Source organism: Strix aluco, chromosome 29 (genome assembly GCF_031877795.1).
Source record: "Strix aluco isolate bStrAlu1 chromosome 29, bStrAlu1.hap1, whole genome shotgun sequence".
NCBI lineage: Eukaryota > Metazoa > Chordata > Aves > Strigiformes > Strigidae > Strix > Strix aluco.
The window spans coordinates 1,356,684-1,370,985 of NC_133959.1; the positions used below are offsets into that span (position 1 = coordinate 1,356,684).

General features: G+C 45.2%; 1 protein-coding gene across 4 annotated transcripts in view; it reads right to left on the minus strand.

Moving 5' to 3' along the window:
* GATAD2A (GATA zinc finger domain containing 2A) overlaps nucleotides 1–14,302 on the minus strand; it is a 66,622-nt gene that overhangs the window by 31,119 nt on the left and 21,201 nt on the right. For all 4 annotated transcript variants that reach the window (XM_074809136.1, XM_074809134.1, XM_074809138.1 and 1 more), the window contains exon 2: nucleotides 2,720–2,794. The gene's annotated coding sequence lies outside the window, so the exon portion shown is untranslated. The remainder of the gene's footprint in view (nucleotides 1–2,719; nucleotides 2,795–14,302) is intronic.

A 14,302-nucleotide genomic window follows, 5' to 3' on the forward strand; every position in this document is an offset into this window, starting at 1 on the left:
CTTCTGCTTTCCACAGCGTTTGTGTCAACTCATCTTAAAAATCACTATTATGGCTGAGTTTGGCTCCATTTATTAGTCGGGAGTCTAACCACTATCGAAGGGCTCTGCGTGACAAAGAGAGAAGCATTCACAATTCTTAACAGAAAGCTCAATGTGCCGCATAGATTACATTAAACATGTAGATGTTTTATTTTTTTAAAGACTAAACTAATGCTGTTGCATGAAATAGCTGTTGCCTGTAAAAATCAATCTACTAACTTGCAAAATTTTTGTAGGAGCTCCAGAGAAGTGTTCACTATCAAGGTGATCTTAGAAAAAATTATAATAAAGCAACTAAAAAACCTGCTTTTTTTTTTCTCCTGAATACTTTTTGCTAGCGTTGCTGTTCTTTACGTGGAGTATCCAGCCTAAAAAACACCCCTCGCTTCTCAGTCCTGCCACCACGACACCGCTTCCCTGCTCCGCTCCGCACAGCAGGGCCAGTTTTTCACACGCTCCATGACCGTGAGTCAGAGCTGGAGTTTTCAGGAATGAACTGCACGCTTCAGCATGGAGTTGGTTCATTGTCACCCCTGAGCTTGCCGGGGGAATTCAGCGACCCCCACGCGAGGCAGCCGAAGGAGAAGAATGAAATCAAAGTCATTTTGTTAACAGACACCAGCTATGACTGGAAGCGCACGGTCCGACTCCGCCTCGGTGAGAGTCTGCCTTTCCTCAAGGTTCGGATTCTCTGGGCACATCGAGCCTCACAGGTATTAACTAATCATTAAAAACTGTTTATCCAGTGTTTATTTTGACTCAAAAATAAAACCTTGCACTTAAAGGACTGTAACTTGATTTAAACTTTTATTTGATGGGAACAGATTTAAATATTAAGTAACGGCACCATAGATTGCAATCAGATCCTCTCCCCTTCTTCCACCCCCCTCCCCATTTAATGTATGCTGCTTATTAGAGGAGGGATCTAGGTTGGTTCATTTATTTTAATGCAAGAGCAGCAAAATTAGCATCTTTAAATACTCAGTCACAACAACAATCAGCTTTTCCAGCACCACATGCTGTGCATATTATAATACAGGCAATTCCTTGGGTTTTTTCTGCATTTTAAAAACTTAAAGAGAAGGGAGGCTCTCTGTGCACCCAGACCATCCACACTGGCTTCAGCATCACTCCTCTCCAAGAAGTGCTGTGCTCTGGATTCACGTTCAACCCAATATAAATTATTTAATACAGCCACAGGACGATCATAGAGGGAACTGGTGTAAGTGGATACAAAGGCCAAGGTACCAAAAGAAAGATCCGAACAACTAAGGAATTCTCTTATGTACCCATCCATAGTCCAATTCTTTAACAGGGAACTTTAAAATTATATTAATTCTAAGGTCCACTGCTTTGGGTTTAAAGAGGTGTTTTTAGAGGGCACTACTTACAGCCACTACACGAGGGCCTTGTTTGACCTGAATTCTCCCCCAAGTTTTATGGATCTATTTTTGTCTAGAAACTACTGGGCAGGAAGTCTGCTAATGACTATGTCTGGGCTTTGTATTACCAAAAAAATCATGGAGATTCCTCAGTGCAGGAGAGCCGTTAAATACCAGTTTCGATTATGGTTCAGAATGCAGTATTTGGATAACAAGTTGAACTGACAAAATAAGATAGTATTTGTGCATACTGCCCTACAACCGCACAGAGCTGTTTTTCAGGTGTTGTATGGTGATAACCCACTGAACAAGAGAGTAGATTAAGAAATTTCCATGCCTATGGTCAATACATCCAAGCGTGAGTCTCTCTGCTACTCTCACTGTTGCTCCTAGTCCTTCACCCCCGACTGATGTCATTAAGGTGTTTTTATGATTTCATTTAGCCTTCTGGTCTCATGAAAGATGGCACTGCTTTGCAAGATTTGGGAACTTACAGCCAGAGAACCCAGCGGTGCTCATGGCTGGCACGATGTTAGTTCTGAAGCTGACTCGGGTAAAACACAGTAAATCAAATGAGTAAATCTACGAGCAGAGACATCAACAACCACACCAGGAAAACTGAGACAGGAGGAAAAGCAAAGACCAGAAATGCTTAGCATTGACCACTGGAGCCTTGGCAATACATGTTTTGGGGAAAAAAACCACATTGGGTAAATCCTTAAATTGCTATTTATAAAATGCTTCATTTTGGGACAGGTGAGCACCATCACACACAGGACGGCCGAGCAAGAGAGCTTCACTTCAGCTACACCACTGAGCATTGCCAGAGCTACAAGGTATCGGCAGAAATTTCATTTCCATTCATAATTTTTCTTCTGGGGGTTGCACAAATGATCAAAATATACAGAAAGCCTCAAGGGAGGAATTTCTGTGTGCTTGCTTTTGCTTCTCCTCTCGTTCAAGACCGACAATGTTGTGCAGCTGTTGTGACTGCCCAGTTAAAAGGAAGTGAAACAACTTTGTCCCTTAGCAAGGCAGATTTACCTACTTTGGAGCTAAAGTGCTAAATGAAAGGCCACTTTTGGTTAAGGAGCCGAATTCTGATCTGAGTTTGATCTCAGAGCTCCTCTGCAGCTCTTCCTTGTCCTCCTGGATGAGGCAGGAGCTGAAGGTGCAAAAGACCAGAAGACAATTCCACCCTCCCAGGCCACCTCCTCATCTCCAGTACTGAACGAGGGGCAGAAGGGGTGTCTGTGCAACATTAGAGACTCGTCCTCCATCTTATTCACAACTCCTACCTGTCAGTGAAGTTCATGGGTTCCAGGTGGGATCCTGACCAGGCCGAGTGGCTGAAAGCAACTGCAGCGAGGATCCTGCGGGAAGAGACAAGCGGTTAGTATAGCTGGTGACAGGCCCACCACCTTCACCCAAAACTCGCTCGCTGATGAGACAGCTGGCCTGAAACACTGGTACCCATGGGAAAGATGAGAAGACTGCACCCTGTTACATTAAGGAAAGGAACTGCTGGCCAGGCGTGTGCTCAAATGCTTTTGGATTAAAAACAAAAGCACAGTTAAAACCATTGTAAAGTTACTGTTTTTCTTACTCTGTATTCCTTCAGACTTTACATTAACATGCTAGGAGGAAACCAACTGCTTCTTGCTATCTCTGGTCTGACCCCAACACCTGCTGAAACCAACATTCCCACTTCTAACCGACAGTTTTCCTCGAGGAAGACGAGACCTACGAGACCTGCACTTGTCCTAACAGCTGGTACCACAGGAGCCTGCTCCGGGCAAGTCTTAAAGCAGTTGATGTGCCCCCTCTTTGTTTTACTTCTTGCACAAAAAGCAGTACGGGTCCACGTGTGCATGCAGAACACCTGAAGACACATCTTCAGAAAGAAATTCATTGCCTTTAATTTGTCCAAGAAGCCAGCAGGCCCCCAGACAAGCATTTTAATAGCTAGTAAGGTGCAGCCAACAAGGCAATATTTGTCCAGCGCTACCTACGTGAAGGTAACGCTACTTAAGTGGCAAGAACACTGAGATGCAAATGAAGAGTCATCTTTGGATGTGACATGGTCACACTCATGCTCACGCACGGGCTCAGTTCAGCAATTTAGCGACACTTTGGTATTTTCACTAACAAGACACCAGAGCAAGTCTTGGTGCCAAGCTGGACGCACTGACTAAATCCAGTCAGAGGTTCTGGTGGGTATCACCACCGCCCACACCACGTAACACAGATGGAGTCAGCTGTCCCCCCGTTCCCGGTCCTGCTCGAGACCACATCACTGTTCCCCGCAGAAGCCTCCATGAAGTTGCACATGAAGCAGAGAAAGAAGGGGGAAACGACTTCTTAGTGAAGCTTTTATTCTGTAGGACAGCATATAAAAATAATTCTAGAAGAACATGCTTGTGTGTTTATCTGCTTCTTACTCCAGAAAAAGTTCCGCTGGCTGACGCTTGCTTACGCTTTACAAAAATCCTTTTATGAGCCTGTACACACAGTGTGTGATATCCAAACCTTCCTTCTCCCTCTCTATGAAAACACTGAGGGAAGAAACCCGCAGCCAGTGTACACTGGTCAGTTAGAAAAACCAACTAGTTTTGCCATACTACTGGATCAGCAGTTACCTGCGCCAGCAGCGCAGGCCGAGTCCAACACCCCTTATCCCAGGCTGCTTTGACACGGCACAAAGCGAAGAACCAGGCAACAGCCACAATTTCAGCAGCGGGTCCTGCTCGGGGCTGAGCACGCTGACACGCCGCCGGGGTCGGCTCTCGGGGCAGACGGCAGCAGCGCTGGGCTGGAGGTGGAGCACAGTAATTGATGCACGCTGGCTGCCAAGACGACTCCTTGGAAGCTCGGCCTCTTATTTCTGCTAAGCCACCAAGAACTGAGTCATTTCCCTCCTCAAAAAGTTGCAGAGTTATTTTCTTTTGTCCAGAAGGCAGGACAATGGCTCACCGACTTCTAGTCCTCCTCTCTGCGATGGAGGAAAGGGCTGACACCCACCCGAGGATTGACCGAACTCCAGCAAGCTTGGAGGTCGTCTTGTCCATGGACGTCTTCTCTGTTTTACTATTTTAAGCACCCCAAAAGGTTCCAATAGGTTAAACAAATTGCTACGAAAGTGCAGATATAGAAACCGCATGAATGGATATGCAACTGTATTCTGGTCCCTGATTAGCTATCTAGAGGGCAGGTCTTGCTAATTATAGCTCATCCTATTAGTCCAATGCTTTTCTAATTAGAAGCCCATTGAAAACCATTGCAATAGCTACTTCAGGGCCTTCAACAGCGCTATAAAACCCGACAGATACTTCCACGCTGCTCCTCATGCAATCTGGCCCGGACACAAACAAAACCACTTCTTCATCGCCGAAGACGACAGAACGCAGTTGGCACAACGCAACCACGTCCCGGGCCACGCCGAGCGCTACGGCACGGCCGTGGTAATTGGTGGTTACGACACTATTGCAGCCAGCAGGAAGCCACAAGTTGTAACTCTGCTGGGGGGGGGGGGGGGGCGGGGGGGATGAAAAATTTTTTAAAAAAGGAATTATTCTGCCTGGTATAGAGATAATTGCTGAACAGGACTGGTAAAGGTCACAGTGGGAGGGGAGGATCCTCTAGGCATTGGCTGTGCACCGGCTCCATCCGAGGCCGGCTCAGCTCTGCCAGGAGGGCGGCACGCAAGGCACCTCCAGCACAGAGGGAGCCTGCGCTTTGCAGAAAGTTCCCCCCCCCCTCCCCGAGAAAGAGGAATATGGTTATGCAAACGAGCTCGGCAGCACCCTCGGGTCAGAGCCTCCCCGTGTTTTGGGGGAGTTCAGCAGAGATCGTTCCTTCCGATGTGCTCTGGACGTGGGAAGCCCAAGCTACCAAATCGTATTTCTGAGGCTCTGGCCAGCCTCCATTTTTAATGAACTGTAGCATTAAACTCCCATAGTGCTCGTGTCATGGGACTAAAATAGTTTTCATCTTGCAAGGACACCAGAACAGCAGTTTAACCGCTTCAGCGCCGTGGGACGCTGGTGGTGCGGGGCTGGGGCCACCTCTCGTGCTGACCCACACTCAGCGCGTGGAAGTTTCCACCGAAACCCAACGGCCGGCTGGCAACACGCTGCCCGGGGTGGCCACAGGCCCCACAGCCCCACATCGCGCTCTGGCTCCCACGCGCCGGCCCTCCGCGGCTGGCTCCAGCGGCTCAGCCTTCTCCCGCATCGCCAAGATGGGAAGTTTGTTTTCGCAGCACACGCCGCTAAGGAAAAAAAGGTTAAAATGCTTATACAAATATTTTGAGGGATTAACTTTTAAAGCATCTGTCCAGGGAGCCTCGTAGGAAGCAGGCAATTAAACGGTTAATACTCGGAAGTGAAACTCTGTCCAAGCAGCAGCTCTAAGTTTTGACAGCACTTCCATGGAAAGGCCAGCGCAGGTAGGGCTCGTGCTCGGGTGCTCTGGTGCATCGCTGCTGCGCCCAAGGGCGCCCACGACTCTGCCAGCACCCGCGGACACCACCCGCTGCCCGTCTTGCGGGTCCTGCAGCAGCTCCTCCACCCTTCAAGAATCCAAGCCTTTAGTATCCTATCTCTCCGCAATTTCTTCCAGAAGTTGGATGTTTCATTTAAAAAGAATCGTGGCTCTCATTCTGATATAGCAACTTTTTAAAACCATAATAAGAGAAATATTCAGGAAATTAAACAGGCACTGGACTGAACAGTATCTCTTGCCAACCTGCCACAACAGAAATCAGATCTATTTGCTCGGAGCCTACTTTGTCACTCATGAAGTTTTTTTTCTCTATGAAATGATGATGAAAGCTGTAGATCAGAATAATAAGGACCACATTTTTAGCAACGTTACTGAATCCCATCAACACTAGCTAGAAAAATTATGATCCAGTAAAATTCAAGAGAGATTTAGCCCGCAAGACAGGGTTTTAAAAACATTACATTTTCAGAGGAAGACAAGCTATGGATTCTCTAAGAAGATTAAGGCATGGAAACTATGACACAGGTACTACAGTTCAGCATTACTGCTGCACATACCTCCTCAAACAACCAAGATAAGAAAACTTCTGTACTTTTTGGAAGGCTGAGTGAACTGGTCAGCAGAAAAAAAAAGGAGTCACATTTCAATTTCAATATTGACAGACAAGGGGCTAGCTTCTGTCTCATGTGTTCAGGCTTTACTTCCATAAACATTTTTGAGTACAAGAGTAAAGTCTTCAAAGACTTTATTGGTCTAGAAGGAGAACTCGAAGTATCAAATCAGGTTTTTTAAGCACCGAAATACCAGTTGAAAGCATTTTTGTACACTCCAAAACCGCAGATTCCTCCCTGCACACATCTCAAAAGAATTCTAGGAAGAGCCATTGGAGAGAAATAATAGTCATGGTGCACATTTCACTACAGTGTAAGCAACCATCATGGAGTGGAAAAGCACTTCTCTGGCTTTTTATGAATGTGCTGATCCATTCTGTACCTGGCATACGTTGGTATTTCTCCAAATATTCAAGCATTGCTTTTTAACTTCTGTGTGCCTAAAGATCGAGGTGAAAGCTGCCCAAACACCCTGCACACCCACTCTTCAGTGAAGTGCCACCTTGTAGGAAGGAAAAAAGCTCCTTTCAGATGCTCATTAATACCACCGCTACCCGTTTATTGTGTACAAGTCAGATTGCAAATAAAACCTGTTACAAATTAAGAGTCTCTCCCACTCACTCCTGAATTCCTGTGCCAGAGATAAAACATCCAACTCCCCTCCCGGGCCATCAATAGCATTTATAATTACACCCTTCAGATCAATGCCTGCGTTCGCGGGGCAGGGAAACCAGGGGCTGTAGTAACCCTTTAGTTAAGCCGGTGCCCAGACGGGGATCACAGGCTGCGCCAGCCGGCGAGGGCATCGCTTGAGACAGCAGCAGAAAGTCAGATATAGGAAAACGACTTACTGGCAACAGCTGTTCCTCAAGCACGTCACCCCAGCACATCCTTCTTCTAGAGAACACTTATTTTCCAGCATTTATTCTCTACTGGATACCAAGGGCTGCCAAATCATATGGAAGTGCAGGCAGGCCTTCAAGGAGAAACCCTGCCTTTACTTCTGGGTCTGGGAGAGTACGATCTACTAATTACACTAGCGGCACCACACTCCACACAGATCTCGCTTAGCAGAACTAGAGTTCAGCTTTACTCTGCCCTCTCAAATGCTGCCACTCACATGCACCAGCGTGCAGGACAACAGGAAATCTGAGAGTAAGTTTTCTCCAGAAAATCCAGGCTGAACCTTTTGGAAAACACTGGTATAATCTAATCTCTTGCAATCAAAACTTACTGTTTTGAGACCAAAGTGCAAACGCATTTTGACTTCTCTCGTTCCTCAGTCTGGAGTATCTCGGTGGTAATTACATGACCAAGCTCCCTCCTCCCTCCCCAAACAAGCCTCACGATCTACCTGTGCTTTCCACTGACATTAGCCAGAACTCAGTCAAGTGTGGATACCTGGAAGATGCAAAGATAAAGAGGTTCCAATAATGCAGTTTAGAGAGAAAAATCAACACTAACTGCAATTATGTTTTTCTTCTAGGAAGCCTTGCTATTCAAGACCTTGCAAATCTGGCTTTCTGTAACCAGAGCCTGGAGTACCCAATTACTGCTGTCCTGGTCAGCAGTTCACAACGCTGAAGCACCCACAGCAAATGCAACAGAGTTTACAGATGCTACGTGGAAAATGCAACCCTGGCCAGCCCTGCGCGGAGTCCCAGGTCAGCACAAAATGGAGTGCATTTCTCTGCAGGTTGATTCAGAAGATCAGGCAGGCTCAAAATACCCAGATCACGATTTGGTTGGCTACTCATGAATAGAAACACCCATGATTGTCTAGGGTTGCACCACTACGGGCTCTAGCAGACACAAGCACGAAGCTTGCTTTTCACTCATAATACAATTTATGTCTTCAAATGGGGGGTGGGGGGGGGGGGCAGGTTCCCCAGCAAATCTCTGAAAAACCAGTTATTCCTCAAAAAGTTCACAGGAAACAGCTCTAAGACACTTCAGTTTCATAAAAGTAAGAGCAATGTGTTATAAAGTGAGCTACAAAAGCTGGTATTTCGAGATCAAGTTAACCTTAGAGCAACCCTTTGGGTAGACCAATTTCGTTTTGCTTTGGCTTTAAGAGCTGAATTCCCTGGTAGAGAAGCATTCAAGCAATGTCATGTCCTCACTCAAAGGAACAAAGGTATGATAAGGAATTAGGGAAGTCCATGAGTGAAACAGAAAATATTATTTTTGTCATTAATTTCACAATTAGTCGTTTAAACTGTGAAACGGGACTTAAATCAGAGAAAGGATGAATCCACTGATTAAGAGGCTGCATTGGAGCCAGGTCCAAACCGTTTTATACATCTGTTTCACATCTATCCAAGTTAATCTTTGTAATTACTAAATGGGTAGACCCGATTCATGAGATCAAAATCTTTGCAAGAGGCTGACTTGCAGGAACAACAGAAAACACCCTGCATGTCAGAGACAGCAGCCAAGCAGCAGCCATGAACAAAGCAGTGCCTGCTTCAAGAAGAGGAACTATCGTATCTACTGTTAAACAAAAGGAGAGAACCCCAAGAAGAGCTAAAAATAGATTCAAGAGTTTTGATTTGGGGGTTCTCTGTTTTATACATAGCACAGTTTGAACTATTTTTCAGTTACTCCGTATTTATGGCCAATTATGTTGATCCTCACCCAGGGCCAAGATCTCCTGGATTAATGGGATGAGCACGAAGGGCTCCTATCACTGAATTATTCGTCATCCAGAACAATCCAGATCAACAACACCGGCTCTGACGCTGCAGGACTGACACGCTCTGTGTTTCCTTCAAGATGACTGAGCCTGTCCACCTCATCCTCCGGCCACCCCGAGGAGTTGCCTTCAACTGGTTTTAATCAAAGCGCAATCTGATCGCCCGACAGCGCAGGTCTCTGTGGATTGTTGTATAAACATGTTTTTCAAGAACTGGAATTACTATCTTCTGTTTTCAGATGTAAAATATATTTTTGACAGAGGAAGGGGGTGTCTCTTTTCTATGCAAAGAGGCAGCGTTATGAAATGCATTTGCAGAACTGTTTGGCAGAATATTAAACAGGGGAAGAGGGATGCATGCACGAATTTATCACCTCTTTCACCGAGCGCCCAACAACCCCAAGGAAGATGACTGCTGCAACTCTCATTACGAGAGATGAATGTTGCCACTCATTTCAGTCTCCAAGTATTATTTTTTTTTAAAAAAAAAAAGCAGGTGGCAAATTGTTATTTCTAGCTCTGGTGAAAAAATCTGATCTACTTTCATCATGGAGTAAGACGTGCTTTTTGTATGCACCATGTTTGCTCTGGAGTGCCCTATTCGGGGGGCTTTGCTTTCATCTGCCTCGCCGACGCTCACTGCTGCCACGAAGCTTTGCTGTGCTCTGCGGGCAGTTTGTGCTCACCAAGTGCCAGTGACTTTAATTGGGCAACCTGGAATCAACTGAGATACGACAACTTGAATCCTCCTGAACAATTTGGTTTGTGCCTACCTGGCTTCAGCATCAGCTACTGAAAACACAGCAGTAACCCTTTTTTTTGTTTTAAATAAATATTTGGGGGGGGGGGCTCAAGATACCATCCTCCACTAATGACATGATCTTAATCTCAGTTGTAGGAGTACATTAATAACCCATAAGCTAATAATTTTGTAGCAGCAATTTTAGTTTCCCCAACTATATTATTTAAAAACCTAACCGAGGGTGTGTGTAGAGAATGACACCGTTCAGAAATCCAAATAAGGGAATGAAATGGCAGCTTGGCAGGGACCCAGGGGCCACACCTATTTACAGGGGAAGCCGAGCACAGCCACCATCATTAATTAATTCAGAAGCCTCGGCACACAAAACTTGATCTGGATGCACACTGCATCCCCCACCTGAGATCAAAAGGGAGCACTGCACACCGAACGTCGCCAGCCACGCTTGCACACAGCCACGGCGGTGTGAAAACCAAGGCAGGCTGCGGGGCTGATGTTTAGCCCCTGGTCCTGCACTTAGAGGGGAAAAGGAAACAAAAGTTGTCATTATCACCCGTGGGATCGAGGGGGATTTTTAATCTTGAGCAAACCTAACCACTGGTAAGAAACCTGTCAGGGTCCCTCGACTCAGAACAAGCAGCAAGCAAACAGATTCCGAAGATGAGCAAGACGAAATTTAGACTCGGTTACTTCAGTGGGTTTATGTAAAACATCATCTAAGTTCCACAAAAAACATGAGCACATTTTGGGTAGAAAACAACCAGAGGTGTCACAATTACACCGAACAACATTTTGCAAAGGAGATCTTCTTATCAAGTTTGTGTATCTAAATGTCCTAAGGGATCAATAACATGCGCAATATTAAAATGAGTCTTATTTAATTACTTCTATAGTCTTCATCATCATAATTCTCAGGCACCTCACAGAAATAAGTTACCCATCAGGTCTTAACCGACAGGATTCACATGCTTTTGTTCCCCGAGCCACTTCTATCACTCAGGAGTTCTGGCTGTTTGTTAAACCATCATGTTCAGGTTTAACAACAGTTTTTGGTCCAACAAGAGGAATTACTACACCCCTCTCTGGATACCTTTGCTGAAGGAAGGAGAAGAAGCAGAGGAATCTTAAACACCTCCCACAGAAACTAATGGAACGAAGATTGAGGGTAACAACTTGGAGGTGCACTCTGCCTCCCGGCCCCCAGCTCTCCCGCAGCGCAGAGAAGTGCGGGAACGCAGTCGCAAAGCTTGCTGTATTTATTTAAAGATGTCCAGTAAGAAGTTTACCCTCTTCAGAATTGAAGAATTTCAGAGCTTTTCCCACCACAATACCTTACGTACACGCCATATACCAGACCACCCCCGAAGACACTACGCTTTCCACCCCATATTCTATATTACTAATTAATTTTGCTTCTTTTTTGACTCTACATAAACTTTCCCACAAACAGGATTTGCAAATTATATTAACACCTATTGATACAACAATCCAGAAGTTTCTCTGGGCGATGCTGCCATTGCAGCGACAGTTCCTACGTATGGGCAATCTTCCGTGAGCTGCAAGACATTAATTTAATCCTCGCCTTAACCGCAAGGGCTACCGACTATACTGGAGCATAACTTTAATGAAAGTAAGAATTATTACGCAGAGCCAATCCAGATTAGTCGAGCTGAGCTTCTGAAAGTTACGCAAGGATTACTTTTCAAGTTTTATGGGGAATGTCATCTCCTCATTGGGATCGTTCAATAAAAGCTACACCACGAGCCACAGGTGTTTTGCAGTATCATCTGTTTTCAGGATCAGGTACAGAAAAGCTGTTACAAATGTCGCCCTCCTTTTCCCCTCAACTACAAAAGTGAATTTGAATTAGGCTGAGGACATCAAACTCCTGTCACATTTAGAGAGTTAATCGAGGCACTGCGCATGCACGGCCCGGAAAGGAAGGATGCTGCCAGGGCATCCTCAGCTCCTCACGAGCACAACCCAGAGATGAGTGGAGCTTCACTGGACACCCTCCACAGACACCAAACAAAAGCAGGCAAAGGTTCTTCCACTACCAAAACCACCAGGCACCTCCTTCACACACAACATCTCATGAGCCTTCCAAACAAACAAGGAAGCCAGCAGAAAGCAGAATTGGAAATCCATACTCAACAGCATCCTACAGAGAGTAACACTAGCACTGTGCCTGCGACTGGCACGTATGTAATTTCACTATTTTACAATGAAAACCAGAAAATTTTAGATTTATATTGTGTGTGGATCTCAGTGTGTTTGTACATACCACAATGCTAGGGACACATGCACGCTGCAGTACTTAATTCTGTTGGAGACAGGATTTTCTAAGATCCTATTAAATATGAATGCCTTCAGTTTACTTCCTCTAATTCTTGCAAGCATTTCAAAGCTCGTGATCACATGGCTATTTCAGCAAATGAACATACTGGGCATAGCTGACAGGCTGTGGCAAGGAAGTTGCTCCTACTTACAGCAGCAGGTAAATCAGCATTAGTGTGAAAGCTAACAATTCCATTTTCTGACTCATTTTAGTATCTGGAAAGTCTTTGGTATTTGTAGCATAAACCAAACTACGAGAAAAGCCACCACTGACCATCTTCAGCAAGACTTCCCCTACGAAACAGTCACAAAAGTGACTTTGCTGCTGCAAGGAGGCTTGCCCTGTTTCAACAGAATCCCACACCAGCGCTGGGCTCCGGTCGGTCCAGCCACGCTCTGGGCATTTACAAAACTGTTTTAAGAAAACCTGCTGCTGACCACTGTGTTGGCAACGGGGTAATTGTCTGGTGCGCAGGAGATGGGAGTTTCAGCTGCCAGTACTGACAAAAGTCTCTCCATCTAGACTGAGTTAGGAAACAAGAGACAACCAGCATCACTCAACTGGAAGTGTTCTACTGAATTTTAAAAAAAAAAAAAAAAAGCTAAGCTTTCCTGAATGCCAACTCCTATAGTCTTACAGGTAGTAAAATTGGGTATTTGTATCCCAAAGTGAATGAGACAGGTCATGTCAAAATCAATTTCAAGAGTAACTGAAAATTCAATCACAGCTTCATTTTTTTCCTATTGAAAAGCGACAAAATAAGCCTTTATTCCTTCAACTCCATCAATCTGGCATTTTAATGCAAAGATCCCATCATAAACTTCTACTTATTTTGGATATTTAAGAGAGAAAGGAAAAAAACCCATATACTGCCTTGAGAGCAGCTCACTCTTACCTACCTATCACCATGTTCATCTGGTCTCCCATCAAATATGACTGAAAAAAATAACCTCCCTTTTGAGGTGTCATCTGACATTCTTAGAAATTGTTGTTACCCACTTTTGTCAGAACTTTGAGTAACATTTACTGTTAAAGAATTAGTGATTATGATAGAAAGAGTTAGCAGAACCTCTTCCCGGAAGGTGAGGCAGAGTATCTATTTCCACACTCTCTGCTGGAACTACCCACTGTACTTTACACATTTAAACAGTGATGAGTTATTTTCAGTTGATGGGGGTGCAAAAAATAAGAAAATATCGTACGGCCTCACTTGCTGCTAGGTGGTTTAGAAACTTCTTCAGGTACCTGACTTTTTAAGTATCCATTGATATTCAGCTGAAGAGACTGGAAGTGGAGGTAGAGGGGGAGGAATGGTGTTTACTTCGTGTCAGGGCTTATCTCCTGCCTTGTGGGAGTGCTCTTTTATAGGCTTCATTTTTTTTGTTCCCATCCTTCCAGCTCCCATTCACACCGCTGGAGCGAGGGCAACAAAAAGCACATCTTGTTATGGATGACTGGAAGCGCGGTGGACTGCCTCCCCACTCTCGATCCACACGGCTTGGGCCACCGGGTCCAGAGAGATTTGGGTATAACTTTTTAATTTAGTTTGATTCGTGTTTATACAGGAATAAGCCCAAGTCAGAAGGTGACGCATAAGACACCAAAACCAGAAGACGAAGCGCTCACACACTGATCCCTTTCATGCCGCAGCAGAGTTCACTACAGGGCACCACAAATTAGCAGGGAAACTGCATTCAAGTTATTAGTCACCTCATAATTGTTAAAGGAATTGGACACCAACTCTTCTTCCAAACATGGCAGGAGTAAAGCCTTTCCGGCAGAGCATTAACTTAATGCCAGATCATCTGGAATGCCAAACTTGCCAACGTCTCTGAAGAGGCAAGTCGTGGCCAAACTGCCTCACCTTGAGGGTCACCCAAAAACAGTCATGAAAACTCCTTTACTCTTGCAAAATACTGATTGATTTTCGTTTGTTGTTCTTTTGGGAGAAAAAGCGGGGAGGGAGGGTGGGAG